General features: G+C 33.4%; 1 protein-coding gene across 26 annotated transcripts in view; it reads left to right on the forward strand.

Annotated features, from left to right (window-relative positions):
• Window positions 1-15,752, forward strand: part of NRXN1 (neurexin 1) — a 1,134,455-nt gene that overhangs the window by 959,373 nt on the left and 159,330 nt on the right. The gene's annotated exons all lie outside the window — the stretch shown is intronic.

Here is a 15,752-nt window from a genome sequence, read left to right on the forward strand (position 1 = left end):
ATATTAAATTCCTCTATCAGACTTATTTGGTTCTTGAAAGAAGTAATTTAATGACATAACCAATGTATTCAATTGATATCAAATATCTCAAGTACTGACTCACAATTGTGGAATGAAATATCTGTAATACCCTTCTGGACCTTTTCTGGTTTATAGAATTCTAAATCTTCAAGCCCTAGTTCAAACCTATTCCATAAGCCTAGTACTCTGCAAATATTTGCTGAATTAAATGTAATTTTATAAACTGCTCTATGACAAAATTAGGAAGCAAGAAAATTAATATGTCCAGTGCCTGTTATAATACTGGCAAATAGTAGGCACTCAATAAATATTTGCTGAATCGATGTCTTGGGAATTATCACAATTTTACACTACAATTATGTGAACTGTATACAACAAGGTGAAGTAATAGAAGATTTTAAAGCCAAGTAACTTAAATATGCATGCAATGTTACATAGCCCCTGCTAATCCCAGATTATTGCATTATCTGAAATCCTGGTATAAATGTGCAATTTCAATTTTTATTCTTTATTTTATCAATTTAACTTTTTTTTTGTTTAATTTTTTTGAAACAAGATCTCACTCTTTTGCCCAGACTGGAGTGTAGTGGCAAAGTCATAGCTCACTGTAACTTCAAACTCCTGGGCTCACAGGATCCTCCATCCTCAGCCTCTCTAATAGCTAGGACTACAGGTGCACACCACCATGCCTGGCTAATTTTTAAAAGGTTTTTGTAGAGATGAGGGTCTCGCTATATTGCTCGGGCTTGTCTTGAACACATGACCTTAAGTGATCCTCCTGCCTCAGCCTCCCAAAGTGCGGGGATTACAGTCATGGGCCACCATGCCCAGCCTAAAAATTTGCTTTTAAAAGTGATAGCTAAAACCTTAATAAAATTCCAGAAAGATGTATTGGTAATTTTCCTAAAATATGGATTAATTACTGCCTATTTGCTGAGAGAAAGTCATCACACTGGAAGCCATGAAAATACATAGTAGGATAAGGTCTAGACTTTGCTCATGGGATGTTGTCAGCTGTCAACAGTGGACCTGAACATGCAAAATGATCAATCCTGTTACTATTGCAGTGTGGCGTTTGCCTCTTAAGGCATGGTTTTGTGTTCATAGTTAATTCTTTAAAATTATCTTTATTTAGTAACTTTTAACACTTATCAGCAATTTCCAAACTGGTATCTTTACCTAGAGGTTATTAGTACTTATGGTGAGAAAGGGAAGGTTCCATTAGTTTGGGAAATTAGTTTGGAAAATTCTGGGTTAAGCTTCCATGCTCAAATTAGTTTGGGAAATTCTGGGTTAAGCTAAGTTAAAATATCTATACTTGGACTTTATTAATATGCATAATGTATCTCTAAAAGAGAAATATAGGATGCATTACCCAAGCATAGATGGTAGAAAAGAAATATAGGATATATTAGCCAAACATCATTGCATTTTAGTAAATATTTTGTGTTTTCAAAAATTTCTGTATCCCCCAATTTTACTGTATTTTATTTGATTGTACACATACCAGATATCATGTACTGAGTATAGTTCAAAAAAGATATGGTTCCTGTGTTCTTGTAGCAGACTAATGTCCAATTTGAATCTGGTAGCTGAGATTGAGGCAGTACTTATTAATTATTTGAGAAAATATTTCTACATGTTTTTCTAGATTAATATTTGCTTAATGCATATAGTACCTTATTTGCCAATTAAACAATTGTTCAGAATAAGAAACACAATGTAAAAGATGTTTAAAAATAGAAATGAGCAGTATAGTAATAAGAAGCAAATCCTTACATATAGTTATTTCAGATACAACTTTCAACTTCTAATCAGAGATTTTAGATGCCCTTTTACCAAGATATATTTTAGAAAATATAAATAAACCGAGAGTGGGCAAAGTTGCAATTATTCTGAAGGATATAAGCAAGGAAAAACACAGAGTCTGCCCTCAAGAAAATTAAAGCACATATGAAGAATTTTAATATATACATATAAAAAGGTAATGATCAATATATAAAGAACTCAGGGGAGTCACCATTGTCATCAGATGTTTTATTAATCATCTGCTCTGTGTTCATTTCAGTGTGATGCTGAGGTAGGAAATAAGCCATGAAAATTTCAAATACCTTTTTCTCTTGGAGATTCATCTGCAACGGTGCCATAATGGCTGAATACAAATTTTGAAGTGTGTGTGTGTCAACTCTATTAAAGTGTTTATGACAAAGTGATTGTAAATACAAGTTCAGTAGCAAAAGTCTAGCATATGTATTTTATGTCAGTTTGTGGTATGGCTCTTTTTTATTAATTTTGGGAGTTATTTTTATTAGAAGAGCAGCTAAATTAAAGCCTTTACCACCAAATCCTATAATCAGAGAAGCGAGAATCAGTAGCCTATATTTGGTTCCTTTAAAGTGCCTGTACTGCAAAATATAGGTAATAAGGATTGAAATTAGTAATTAGTATAGCACTTAACCCTCCATTATGGGTCTATGTGGTAAGTGCTTTTACATGAAGCAATTCGTCTGGTAGCAACACTATACCTTTAATGAAAAGCAACCAAAGCATTGACCAATGGTACTACCCTGTAATTGCCTGGAAGGCTTTCATAGAGAAGCTAATTAGTAGAGGTAGATTTTATGCTCTTTTTGAGTATATGAAATCTTCCTATAACTCAACAATATATATTTTAGAATAAATATTGAATTTTCTGAATAGCAGACCTAGTATCCATTATTTTCTGTATATAGAGCAAAGTACAGAGACAATATTTTACAAACCATTTAAAGTTGAGAAAGCCATTTCTTGGTGCTTATCAGTTAAAGCTCTAGAATATAATGCATCATTAATCTCTGATTTGTCCCTAATTACAGTTATGCAGCAAAATTTTCTCTCTCAACAAAAATAGACTTTCTTTTCTCATAACATTAATTCACAAAGCCTAACATCATCTTGCTTACCCAGACTAAAGATTGCTTCAGATAAATCACTGTTATCTTTGATAATAAACCTTTGAATTTGTTTTCCTACCACAGTGTGTCAAAAGATTTCTTTTGCACTCTACACAAGGTCAAATGTTCATTTTATAGTTGAGTTAACATATTAAATCAACAAATATTTAAAGGATATATACTACATAAAAGGAACATACTAAATTTACAGTCTGGTTACAGAGATAGGCAAAAAAAAGTTCAAGATTAAAAATATAAAATGTGAGAAAGTGCTAGAGTTATGATATCATATTTGGCTAATTTCTGAATAAGATATAAAAGGAAAACTTGTTCCAAGGAAGAAGAGACCATTTTGAAGTGAGTGGTGTAGTAAGACTGTGAAATCAATAGTACATTAGGTTTAGGTCTCTTCAAACATGCATTCATTTACGAAGGATTAGCAGGAAATGATAGAGACAGACAAACTATTTAGGAAACTACTAAACAATCTGTGTATCAAAAGATAAAGTACTAAAGTAGAATGTGAGAAAATAAATAGGATGAATGCAGAATACACTGTAAAACCTAATGAACAACTTAATAGAAGGAGAGATATTCCTGCATTTTAGGCGCTCTCTCTCTTTCTCTCTCTCTCTCTCTCTCTCTCCTTCTCTGCTTCCCCCCTCCTTTTAACCAACAATTATTCAATGTTCTAGTGCTGCTGTGTGTCACCAGACAGCACTAGATACCAATGAAATGGAAACCAGTTGTAGGAAGGAACAAAGAAGTCAAAGACATTCGTATTCCTGTTTGCCAAGAAATTGGTCTGAATGGGAGATAAGGAGGATCCAGAAAACCTAAACATGTCAAATAAAATGTATTAACTTTCAGAATGCCGAGTTTGATTGCTATTAAGTTTAAGGAAAATAGATAATGGTGGTCTGGAGTGGTAAGATAAAGAGATCCTTTAGGGATAAGGAGATCTGAGAGAAAGAGAGAAATGCTCTAAGACTGCATAGAGATGGTGTAAATCTTTTTTCATGATCATGCAATTTGTCTGAAAGAGCTTATGGGTATTAGATCTAAACCTTAACTCTGTTTTCATCCATGAAAGCTGGTAAAATATTTCCGGGTTCAGGAAGTCATACTGATTATTACCCCAAATTCCAAACCTTTAGTGTCACTTAATCGATTAGTTTATTTTTAATTCAAGTCATCAATAATTTATTATTTATTTAAGTCACTCTAATATTTAGAGATTGCAGGGTTGTTACTGAAGTGTTGCTTAATGTAATGATTGTTTTATATTTGTTTAATTTAATTTTTCAAAGTATGATATAATTAAGGAAATCTACCTTACATGATCATTACATTTGAAGGAGGGAAGGAACTTCAATGTTCTTCTCTTCCAGCTCCTTCATTTATCAAAGAGCAAACTGGAACCTTGAAGAGACTAACTAGTTTGCTCAAGATCACAATGCTCGTTAGTAGCAGAGTAAAAACTACATTTGGAGACTCCTGTCTACAAGCTATGCACCTTCCTTTATGAAGTGTGGGAAACATAAAGTAAAATATACAAAGATCATTAGATGCATTTTTAAACATAGCATAGCCTATTCTTCATAACTAAATGTTATTACTTGCATGATTGATCCTAACTGTATCAGTCAATGTCACAGTGTGCTATTTTTGCTGACCCACAGAAACACATAACACATACAAGACTATCTTATGAGTATTTAAACATAGTAACACATAAAAAAGACTTTCTTATAATAACCATAGTTGTTTGGTTTTCACTAAAGTTTTGAATCAAAAATACTCATTAGTAAGCACTAATTATTTTCTAACTTTACTGGAGAAACTTTATTAGCAAATTAAGTAAATCATTATGGACCATTAGAACATTAGAATACTTAAGAATCATTTGGGAGAAAAAGTTTGTTAAAAGAAGACTTGCCCATGTTCTCATTAAATGTATAGATATGGGGACTCTTTGACTAATTTTTTTCCTTCCTCTAAAAGTAAATAGTGAAAATATAAGTATTGTGGAAACTGATAAACCATATGGAATAATGAATTATTATTTAAACTAATAACCAATTTTGACTAGAGTCCAACAAAAGACATAATAATCAGGGTGTGACACACAGAAGGTGCTTAATAAATAGTTGTAGAATAAATCTACATCCCTCATTAAACTTCTAGGTCAAAACATTTTTTTGCTGGTAGTTTTTAGCCAAAATATACTTACATGAATATTTATTTCGATATATATACACTGAGAAATCTGAAGCCACAAATACAGTAGCTATGTTAGATTCAACAAGTGTCTGAAACTCTGATTTTTCCTGTTTAATTATCTTTTTAAACAGTGTTCAGTTTTGCTGGGAATTTGAGGTTATTCCGAATGATGAAACATAATGAACTTTTTTATTAAGTAGTATATTGAATATATCTTCCTAAAATTCTAAGCTTAGCTTCTGAGAAATTGTGTGCAAAGAGATGGAAAGAAATGATATATTATCAGACTTCTCACTTGTTCTTACTTTAACGATGACTTGGATTTTTTAAATATCGGAATTTTTACAGTTACTGTAAGGCAACCATTTTAGCATTTTTAAATTTTCTGTAAAAAGAGAAAGCAAGATTCTCTGATGGTTTGATGGGTTTCGGCATCATTTAAACTACACAGGCTGGCAAACAGAGATAATGCAGATGTTTTCTAAGAGTCATGGTAAAACAAAAGTAAAGGATATTATATCAAGTAGGCTAGAACTTTTGCCAAATATATCTTATGTTGTAATATAGAAATAGAAGCCCTTCTAAATGATTTCTTGAAATTTCCTCCTTTAACTTTTTGTCTGCCATTATTGTTTCCAACATACAATTTGTTTAGTAATTTAAGTTCTTATCATCATGAAGGGATATACCGGCCTCACTCCTGAAAAGCGGTCACGTTAAACGGAGAATGGCATTATCATGATTTTAAGTAAGTGTGGCTAAAGATATTGACTGAGATTGTCTTGAAGGACTTTTTACCAAAGATATGGGTAATCAGGTTAATGAATCTATCTACTGGTTACAAACAATGAATTAATCATGTCAGATATAAAAAATTAATTGTCACCACAATGCAAAAATTTAGCTTTTTGCAAATAAGGTGGAAACAAGTTATAAGAATAGTTAAACATTGAAGGCCAGATAAATGACATTTTAAAGAGTAGTAGGTTTTTAGGAAACTTCAGATGGTATTTACAAGTATTTGGTTGATTTTAATGTTTGTATTTTGTAACAGTGGCTTTCATAATTTGACTATTATCTAAAAGTATCTTCGTTTTTATCATATCGTTTATAATTAGCTGACTTCAATGGAAGAACAAGTCACATTCCCAACTCAATGACAAGCCTTTCTCTTAATACTTTCTCAAACACTCTGAGTTCTTATATCTTCAGGAACTTTTATTAAATAGCACAGGCATATTTATTTATATATTTTTATAATGATAACGGGTAATAGCTAGTATTTTAGTGTATGATGAACAATTTTTGAAACTGTACTATGTGATTTGTTCCTTCTCAGCTTTAATGTCATTATTTGAACGTCAACTATGTATAAGTCTCATGACTGTCATGCTATTTATATTTGTCCACTGTCTACCCACTTTGCGTATCTTGTAAGCTCAAGAATAAGTTGTTTTGTTTTGTTTTGTTTTGTTTTTTGAGACGGAGTCTCACTCCATCACCAGGCTGGAGGGCAGTGGCCCGAATTTGGCTCACTGCAACCTCCACTTCCTGGGTTCAAGCAATTCTCCTGCCTCAGCCTCCTGAGTAGCTGGGACTACAGGTGTGTACCACCATGCCCAGCTAATTTTTGTATTTTAGTAGAGATGGGGTTTCACCATGTTGGCCAGGATGGTCTCCATCTCTTGACCTCATTATCCACCCACCTCGGCCTCCCAAAGTGCTGGGATTATAGGAATGAGCCACTGCGCCTGGCCAGGAGTAAGTTGGTTTTAATGTCACTTAATTTCTAATAAACAAATGGAAGTGCTGTCAAGAGGAGGCAGAGTATCAAAAAGGACAAAATATCCTACACTAGTGTCAAGGCCCCTATGGAGAGTACAAAGCTTTGGAACTGTATTTAGTTTTAGATATTAATCTAAATCAGTTTTTCTTAACTTCCTTTGAATCTCGGCCTCCATGAGAATCCAATAAAGTAGACCATTCTATCTTTAGAAAAATACACATCTATCTGCATTTGTATAAAAAATTATGTATGTGATGTTTAAGTGTTGCAGTTTAACATCCTTAGGCCCTTTTACTTAGAATTCAGAACCTCTGCTCTAGGTGATCTTTGAGGATATTGAGATTTTGGAGGAAAAAATGAAGTCTGTGTAATGAACATATGAGGAGGAACCTCCTCCTCCTCCCCTAAATAAACATGCTTCCAATGAAATGTGCCTGCCCTTTACTAACCTTCTGCTAATAACCTTCTAAACACTGACATAGCCCTCTGGGTGTAGCCTTTACTAGCTCAGATAATTTTCTTTTTTCACAGAATGAGCCCAACTTTTGTACTTCCAGTTTTAAACAATTGTTCTCCAAAATAGGATCATAAGAATGCCATTATCCTTGTAATAAATTTATTTTAAGCACTAATACTATGCTTGATATAATTATAACACTGGGGCATTACATAATAAATATCTTTAAAACCAAAATGCATGTTTTAAGAGTTTCATTTGGAAAGGTCTCTTGGTAAATCATGTCATGATTGTGAAGTGTGATGGTGAAATAACTGTGTCCAATATCATAAAGATAAAAATTGCTATCAATATAACATCTCTGGAAAGTACAAGAATCCCCGTGTATCCATTGAGGAATATATTCCAAGACTCTCATTGGATGCCAGAAAACACAGATAATACCAAAACCTATATATACCATGTGTTTCCCTATACATATATCCCTATGATAAAAGTTAATGTATAAATTAGACACAATAAGAGATTAGTGACAATAACTAGTAATAAAATAGAACAATCATAACAATATGCCATAATAAAATTTCTGTGAATGTGGCCTCTTCCTCTCTCTCTCCCTGTCCCAAAATTTCTTGTTGTACTGTCCTCATCCTTCTTCTTGTGATCTGTTGATCTGATAACCCAGATGGCTACTTGTAAGTGACTAACAGACTATATAATGTGGATACACTGGAAAACGGGATGATTCATGTCTCATGAGGGATGGAGTGGGATGGCCAGCGATTTTATCATGCTACTCAGAATGGCATGCAATTTAAGACTTTATTATCTACATTGCATGCCGTTTACTGAAATGGCATGAATTGTTTATTTCTGAAATTTTCCGTTTAATATTTTCAGACTGCATTCGACTGTGGGTAACTGAAACTGTGGAATAAGAGGAAACTACCATATTACCATTCATTATTATGAGAAGAAGTTAATAAAGCCCTTTGCATGTATTTAGGAAACTTAAAACATATCATGCAAGAGCCCTTTGCATGTATTTAGGAAACTTAAAACATATCATGCAAGAGGACAATTTTTCTTTTTCACTCCTCTTACTAGATAATTTTTCACCTTTGTCTCACCATTATTTTTTTATTCTGTGTGATTTTGTATTTTAAACTTACCAGAATACTGATAATCCATTTTGTTTTCTTCCAACAAAATAATAAATGTCTAGCATCAAAATTATTACAACTAATGAAGTTAGGAGAATATAGGAAAAATAAACATTCAAGATTCTGAATTCTAAAGTACCTCAGATGTAACAATTAAATACATTTTGACCACTATTCAAAGTTCATAATTAAAAAAAGAAAATTCATCTGGAGCAAAGATCAACAAATTTTCATCATAGAAGGCCTAATATTAAATATCTTTGGCTTGGAGAACCACATGATCTCTGTCACAATTACTCAATTCTGCCATTGTAGCTCAAAAGCAACAATAGCTAATAGGAAAATGAATGGGTGTGGCTGTGTTCCAATAAATCTTTATTTGCAATATTAGTAGATACATTTGACCTGTAGGGCATACTTCATTGACTCCTGAGAGAGAAGCATGACAAAGGAGCGTAAGAACCAACCTGAAAAAACTTCCAATGGCCAGAACTAGATCAAATTGAGCAATAAAACTAATAGACATGTCATTGGATTATAACCAAAAGAGTAAAATAAACATCTATGAACCCATGCTGATATAAACAAGTAACTGAACAGATAGAAAGATAGATATACAGACAGATAGATAAATAGGAAGCAGGGACAGCTCACCCATACAGAAAAATTACAATTAATAATGTAGAAGGGTGATGGAAATAGGAAGTCATCATTATAATCCCGATGTAAAAATTTTTGAAGTTGGGATTCCCTAATAGATGCCAAAATAAGTGCGAAAAAGTTTTGAGTAGAGATTAGTACTTTATGTAGTCTAAAAATATTTCTTCCAAGTAGAAGTAGTAACTTTCTTCTGAAAACTCAGCAGATCATGTTAAGTGATCAAGTTAAATGTCACCAGTAATAAAAAATATTCACTTCATGAACCTTCATGCTAAAAAAGGCTCTTCACTTCTTTGGTATTCATGTTCTCAACAAAAATCCATAATTTCCATCTAACTATGACAAACTCAAATTGAGGAACATATTACAAAATGGCCAGTATTCTTCAAAAGTGTCAACTATATGAATTACAAAAAAAAAGGTCTGAAGGGTCAAAGGAAACATGGCAGTTTAATGCAATATGGGATTTAGGTTAGATCCTGCAATAGAAAAAGGACGTAGTTAAAAACTGGTAAAACCAAATAAAGTCTATACTTTAGTCAACTGTTTATTATCAATGTTATTTCTTGGTTTTGAGAACTGCCTAATGGGTAATTAATTACTAACAGGAGGAAAACTGAATGAAAGGTATTTAGAACTCTCATTCTATAATTTTTTTTTTTAAATAAGAGTTTAGAAATGATTTCCATCTAAACATACCTTTTACACAATTCTATATAACATTTCAGAAAAAATAACTTAATAAAACGTAATGCCTTTGTGTAACTATAAGTCAGATGCATTTGTTGTGAAAAAATGTATTTTGGCATGTTCATATGGTTATCAGAAAAGTAGATTTATTCCAGAAGAATATCAACCTAATTTTTCTAACAATCCAAAGGTGTAACTTCATCTAATACTGGAGTTGGTTCTTAATTAAGACAGAATGACAAAATAAATGTAAAAACCTTTTGAAGTATGAAGCCTTTAAATAGGCCATATATTAAAATTTAAATTATGATGATGAATATTTTGTGTCAAATGTAGTCTCATGGGTAGAATATTTCTCAAAGACAGACTTTTATCTTAAACATTTTAAATTCTGTTTTGTTTTTAGCTTTATGAATTTAACTGTGTTACAAAGCAGCTGACTTTACCCCTCCCCACAAAGTTGAGACAGACTTTCCTCATATTAAGTATTATTGAAGTAATTTGTCATCTTGGGCATATTATATGTATTGGTGGCCCTAGTACATAAAATGTCCACTGAGAATCCAAAAAGAATATATCTTACATAAGCCTGTCTAGATATTACCATATGCATTTCCATAGGAGTATTTTAGCAGGATTTATGAGATATCAAATCGGACAGAATAAAGGAATATTTCGCTTTCATTTTTCTAGATAGTGTCACCTAATTGATAACATGCCATAATAATTTTTCAGGGTCACCTTTGCTGGAGCATTTTAAAGGTCCAAGTAGAGTCTTCAGTTCTCTCATTTATTATTTTTATTGCTCAGCTTGGCAGAGGACTTGGACGAGAGTGCGTTTTGTGGTTACAGGTGAAACAAACCAAAGGAAGCTTTTTTAAATGAAAAGATTTGCTTTGGTAAAAAAGAGAGGCACAATGGGCACAATCACAGTAGAAGGCAGACCTGGGGATAATTAGATGAGGGCTGTGCTTTATGGAAATGGAGTTCAGATAGAATGTTACATCTGTCAAATTGATTCAATAAAGGAAATTCATGTTGCGCTAGCATTGGGGTGAAGAGGTAACAGAACTCATCCAAAATTCCAGACAGTCATAGAATCTTTTGAAATTCCTGCCTATTTGTAAGAGCTAGTGTCAGAAACAATAACTTAGACATGCAGTCTATAGTGGGCACTCCATATGGGGCACTATGCTAATTATTTTACATACATTATTTACAAACATTATTGCATTAACACTCACAAAATCTTTGTAAGACTGCTTACAGTATCTCCTTGTGATAAATGAACAAACACAGGGAGATTCATTTACTCGCTGACACCATACATTCTAAAGCCTACTCCAGTGCTCTGTAGGATTATGCAATGCTGCCTAAGAAATAATTCTTAATTCTCCTAAGGAATAATCCACAAAATATTATTATTGGTCCCCACCAGATCAGATGACACTCAGACCTTTGTTGTGCTGAGATTCTGATACCAGTGGTTATTACTTCTATTCAGATCTGTAAGAGCTATTTGGGGGTCCTTTGTGATTAGAAGCATTCTCATAATAGTGTTCTTCCTCTCTGCTCATTATTCTTTATCTAGATGCAGAAGTGAGTGCGAAGTCTAAGTTGAATACTCCTCTTAATGACTAAAATTGCTATAGGATTATATACCACACATCAAATGATCAAACCAGACATATGCTATAAACTTGATGCAAGTTAAATGTCAGGTTAGCATGAAGTTTAAGAGGGAAGATTCAAAACCCAGACTGCATGGGTTCAAATCCTAGTTCAAACGCTGATGAGATGTGAAATTTTTTGCCAAGTTCTTTAACCACATTTTCCTAATCTAAAAAGTGGGGACAATGACAGTACTTACCTTGTAAGGTCATTTAACGTTTCATTGAGTTATTAATTTCAAAACAGTTCAAAATTGTTAAAAACCTGGTAATAGTAAGTGCTAAGTAAAAGTTAATTCCACTATTATTAGTCAAAACAGTTTAGTTTTGCAATCCTGAAATTGCAATAGTCACTAACCTCCCCGTATTCGTTTGTATTTCTTTCTGGGAACAAATTTATTTTCTCTTGGCTGTCAGACTTCGGTTCACATACATGGAGACAAACCTTTCCAAAAACTTAACATTGTTCCTTCTGACCCTGGCAGACATGTAAGTGCTACTAGTACTGCCTCTGTCCCCAAACCTACTCCAAGCAGAACACTACGAAGACATTACTAAGAAAGACACAGTTCAAATGAGTGGCACAAAATATATGTTCTGTACAATTTTAGAAAACAGAGTGGTGTTCGGTAGTCAAGGCTGATTTCACAGAAGAGTAAAATGTGTGCTGAGTGCTAAGGAATTCATTTGAAATTTAATAAATGAGCATTAGACAAACCGTGCTAGCTGGTGGACAGGGCACTGTGTATAGTTAGAGAGTGCAGGTGCTGCTCCAGAGTCCCAGTGGAGGAGATGAGTAGAGGCTAAAATACAGTCTGTGCTTGGGTCTCCAAGTCATGTGCATTTCCACAGCCAGATTTCCTGAAAGTAGAGCTGATTTTTTTTTTCTTTGTCACCAAGCACGTTGGGATTGCCCAAGCCTTTTGCCTAAGCTATAACAATCCAGGGAAGTTTTCTTTTTTAAATTTCCATGGTGGCATTCAATAATTAGAAGATCATAAAAATTATCATTCAAACAGACACAATTCTGATAAAAAAAAAAAAGAAACACTATTCATAGTTACTCCTATATAGTAGGAACAAACCAAGATATTTGAGACAATCTGGAACATTTGTCACCTCCTGCAATACACAGTGCCTACTGGTAGAACTGAGACTACTGCCTGCATTTTACCTGGAGAAACTGGACTCAGTCTAAGTTAGTGATTATGATAAGGTGTTGAGTTTATTCCTGTTGAGGCATTTATTCTTGGGCTGACATTATTCTAATGATCTAAGGCTTTTTACACAATTGGGCCTCTTTTCCTGTTATCAACTATAAACACTAAATATTCCTCCCCAGTCTCCATTATTTTAATCCATCTGGTGTGCAGCCAAGAGGTTTATCTTTTTAAAATTGCTTTCATCATATATTTTCCTGCCCCTCAATTCTTCAGTGACTCATCAAAGTAGATTATAGAACAAATAGAATTTGCATGGATGAAGAAAGATGTATAATAGGGTTCAAAGTCCTTCTGTGAGGTCAGATATTTTAATTTTGGAGTTTGTTTCAGATTTTAACTGTTTTGTTTCTATACATATAAATTGTTTGTAAATCTCATTTTCCTGATAATACATTTTCCAGACTATTATGTTCTCAATTTCTTGTCCTTGCAATAAGAAATCTAGGATTGGATCTGTTTGTGTTTTCATTGTATTGTCATTTTGGTTTCACACTTTGAACTTTACTGTTGTGTGTTTTGAATATACCAGAAGGCCACTAACTTGATAAAGTAAGCATAATGACTGAATGGAATTAGGGTATTTCAGTGTATAGCCAAACCAAAACAAATAAAAATGAGAAGATCTATTGTATTCACAATTTTTGACAATGCTGTTTCCAAACTTTTTACATTTACTTTAGAAAAGAAATAGCATGAACAAGAGTAGTTTTATAAGATAATGTACTTCAACTCTTACTGAGCTATGGTAACTTTTAGACTCCGTTCTAATTCTATACAGCTCAAGAGACCAATTTGTCAAGGTTATCAAATCATCCTGCATTGGATGGGAATTACACCAGATTGTAGCTCAAGTTGTTTTTATTTCTAAGGATCTGTGATTCTATGTAATCTATAAAAACAATAGTAGTCATCATATGTATGTGCCAGAAACTGTCCCCAGCAGCTTTACAGACATTACATATTATTCTTAAAAGTAACCTCATAAATTATCCCCATTTTACAAATGTGCTAAAACTTGGAAAGATATACTACTTGTTCATGAGTTTACTCATGATATTGGAATCTGGAATGTTCTAGCCTCCATAAAAATCAAATAGACTTGACTACCCTTGTCCATCAATCTTAATTGTGTGTTATATTTTACATATTTAAGAAATCAATATTTCATGAGATTTAAATTGGGAACTCCTTCTTCTATGGCTATTAAAAGAAAACTTTTCATTTTTGATGAAGAATATATCATCTAGTGCTACGTATACTATAATTTTACCTAAATTATAGTGATAATATAAAATGTTTTAAAAATGATCTACTCTTGATAATATACTATGTTGGGGTCCCTTAGCTCAGTAATCAAATAAAATTTCTTCCTCAAAAATCTGGCAACCTATAATTTTTTTTATTTATTTTAAAGACTAGCCAAATAAAGCATTGATGGTTATACATGTCATTAATGGCACAGCTGGGATCCTACTCATACCCTCATATTTTCCAGGCCTTAAAAAACGTGCAAACAAAAACTAAAAAAGAAAATGCATTGCACTGATCTCCTTTGGCATAAACTCTATTAAGTACCAAGTTGCTATAAAATATGCCTGTTTTTCTTCATGTTGCTTCTTTCTTGATAAAATATTAAACTAATAGTGCACTCATTTATGTGTAAGAGCTTACGTGAGATCTGTTTCTGATCAGAATGCTCAAACTCTTCCTAAAAAGAGATTAACAGGCCTATGCCTTTTTTTATTCTCAATTCCTAAACTAGAATTGTTGACTATCTCTACAAATAGTTAGCAGAGAGTCATTATGTCAGGTTTCAAGAAGGAAGTTGACTCCGTATCTAAATATTAATGTCGAATTGCTTCTCTTTTTTACTGCATTAAAAAAAGTGAGCACTACTGTGACCATCTGTTTTTGCCAGCAAAATCAGAATTTGGAAGGAATAGAAGGCAAATTCAATAAGTCTGGATCATGGAAAAGAAATTGGAAGCATGAGTTAGGCCTGATAAATATTCCAGAGGTTCGTTATGATTGATAAGCCATGTTAGAGCAAAGGATAGTGGAAGACACAAGAGACTGAGGAAATGTAATCCCAATGAATTCAGTAATTTATTCAGAAATATTTATTTAAGACCTGCTATGTGTCTGGACTTATTATGCTAGGGATACAGCACGGAGTGCAGGAATGGTCACTACTCCCTTGAAACACATAGTCTATTGGAGATAACACATGATTTCATATAAATTTTCTGGCTAAAGTGCAGGGAATAGTCTAAAGGGACCAGAATAAATGTCTGTAAATGTCTGGAGCTAAGCTAGGTGACACGACAGTCCAGGCGTTGCTTACTATAACACGGAAAGTGGAGTTTGAAGGACACTGATATTGGAATTCAAGATCGAGTTCTTCCTAAGGGTATAGGCTCCAGGAACATCAAAAGAGAGCAGAAGACAAAGACATAGACAAAGTTTGTCCACTCCCTTTTCGTAAGCATTTTTTCATATAGAAAGCAGGCCAAAAATAAGTTTGTTTTTGTAGGTGGAAATGGTGAAGCTATGTCTAATTTCTTAGGAAATATAGGGGATCTTGAGGTCATTATATCCATATAGTAGGCAAGTCTTTTTGTTTTAGGACCAGCTGATGCAGTTATCCACTTACTGGGCCTTCACTGTGCCTGGGCATTCTCAGTGGAGGTAGTCAGCCCTGCTGCAGAGCAGCTTTACTGAGGTATATGTCAACGCTGAGCTTGAAATTGGCATTCTTCTTCAGTGATAAGCACCAAAGGAAAAGCACAACAGTGTAAGACATTCATTCAGTTTAGAGTAGAAGATAAACATTCCACATTAACAGTGAAAGTTACTGTTTTTTTTGCCGTGACTATTTAGCAAGCCCCACAAAATTAATTATAATCTCTCAAAATAAGTTTTTTTT

Source organism: Macaca thibetana, chromosome 13, assembly GCF_024542745.1.
Source record: "Macaca thibetana thibetana isolate TM-01 chromosome 13, ASM2454274v1, whole genome shotgun sequence".
Classification (NCBI taxonomy): Eukaryota; Metazoa; Chordata; class Mammalia; order Primates; family Cercopithecidae; genus Macaca; species Macaca thibetana.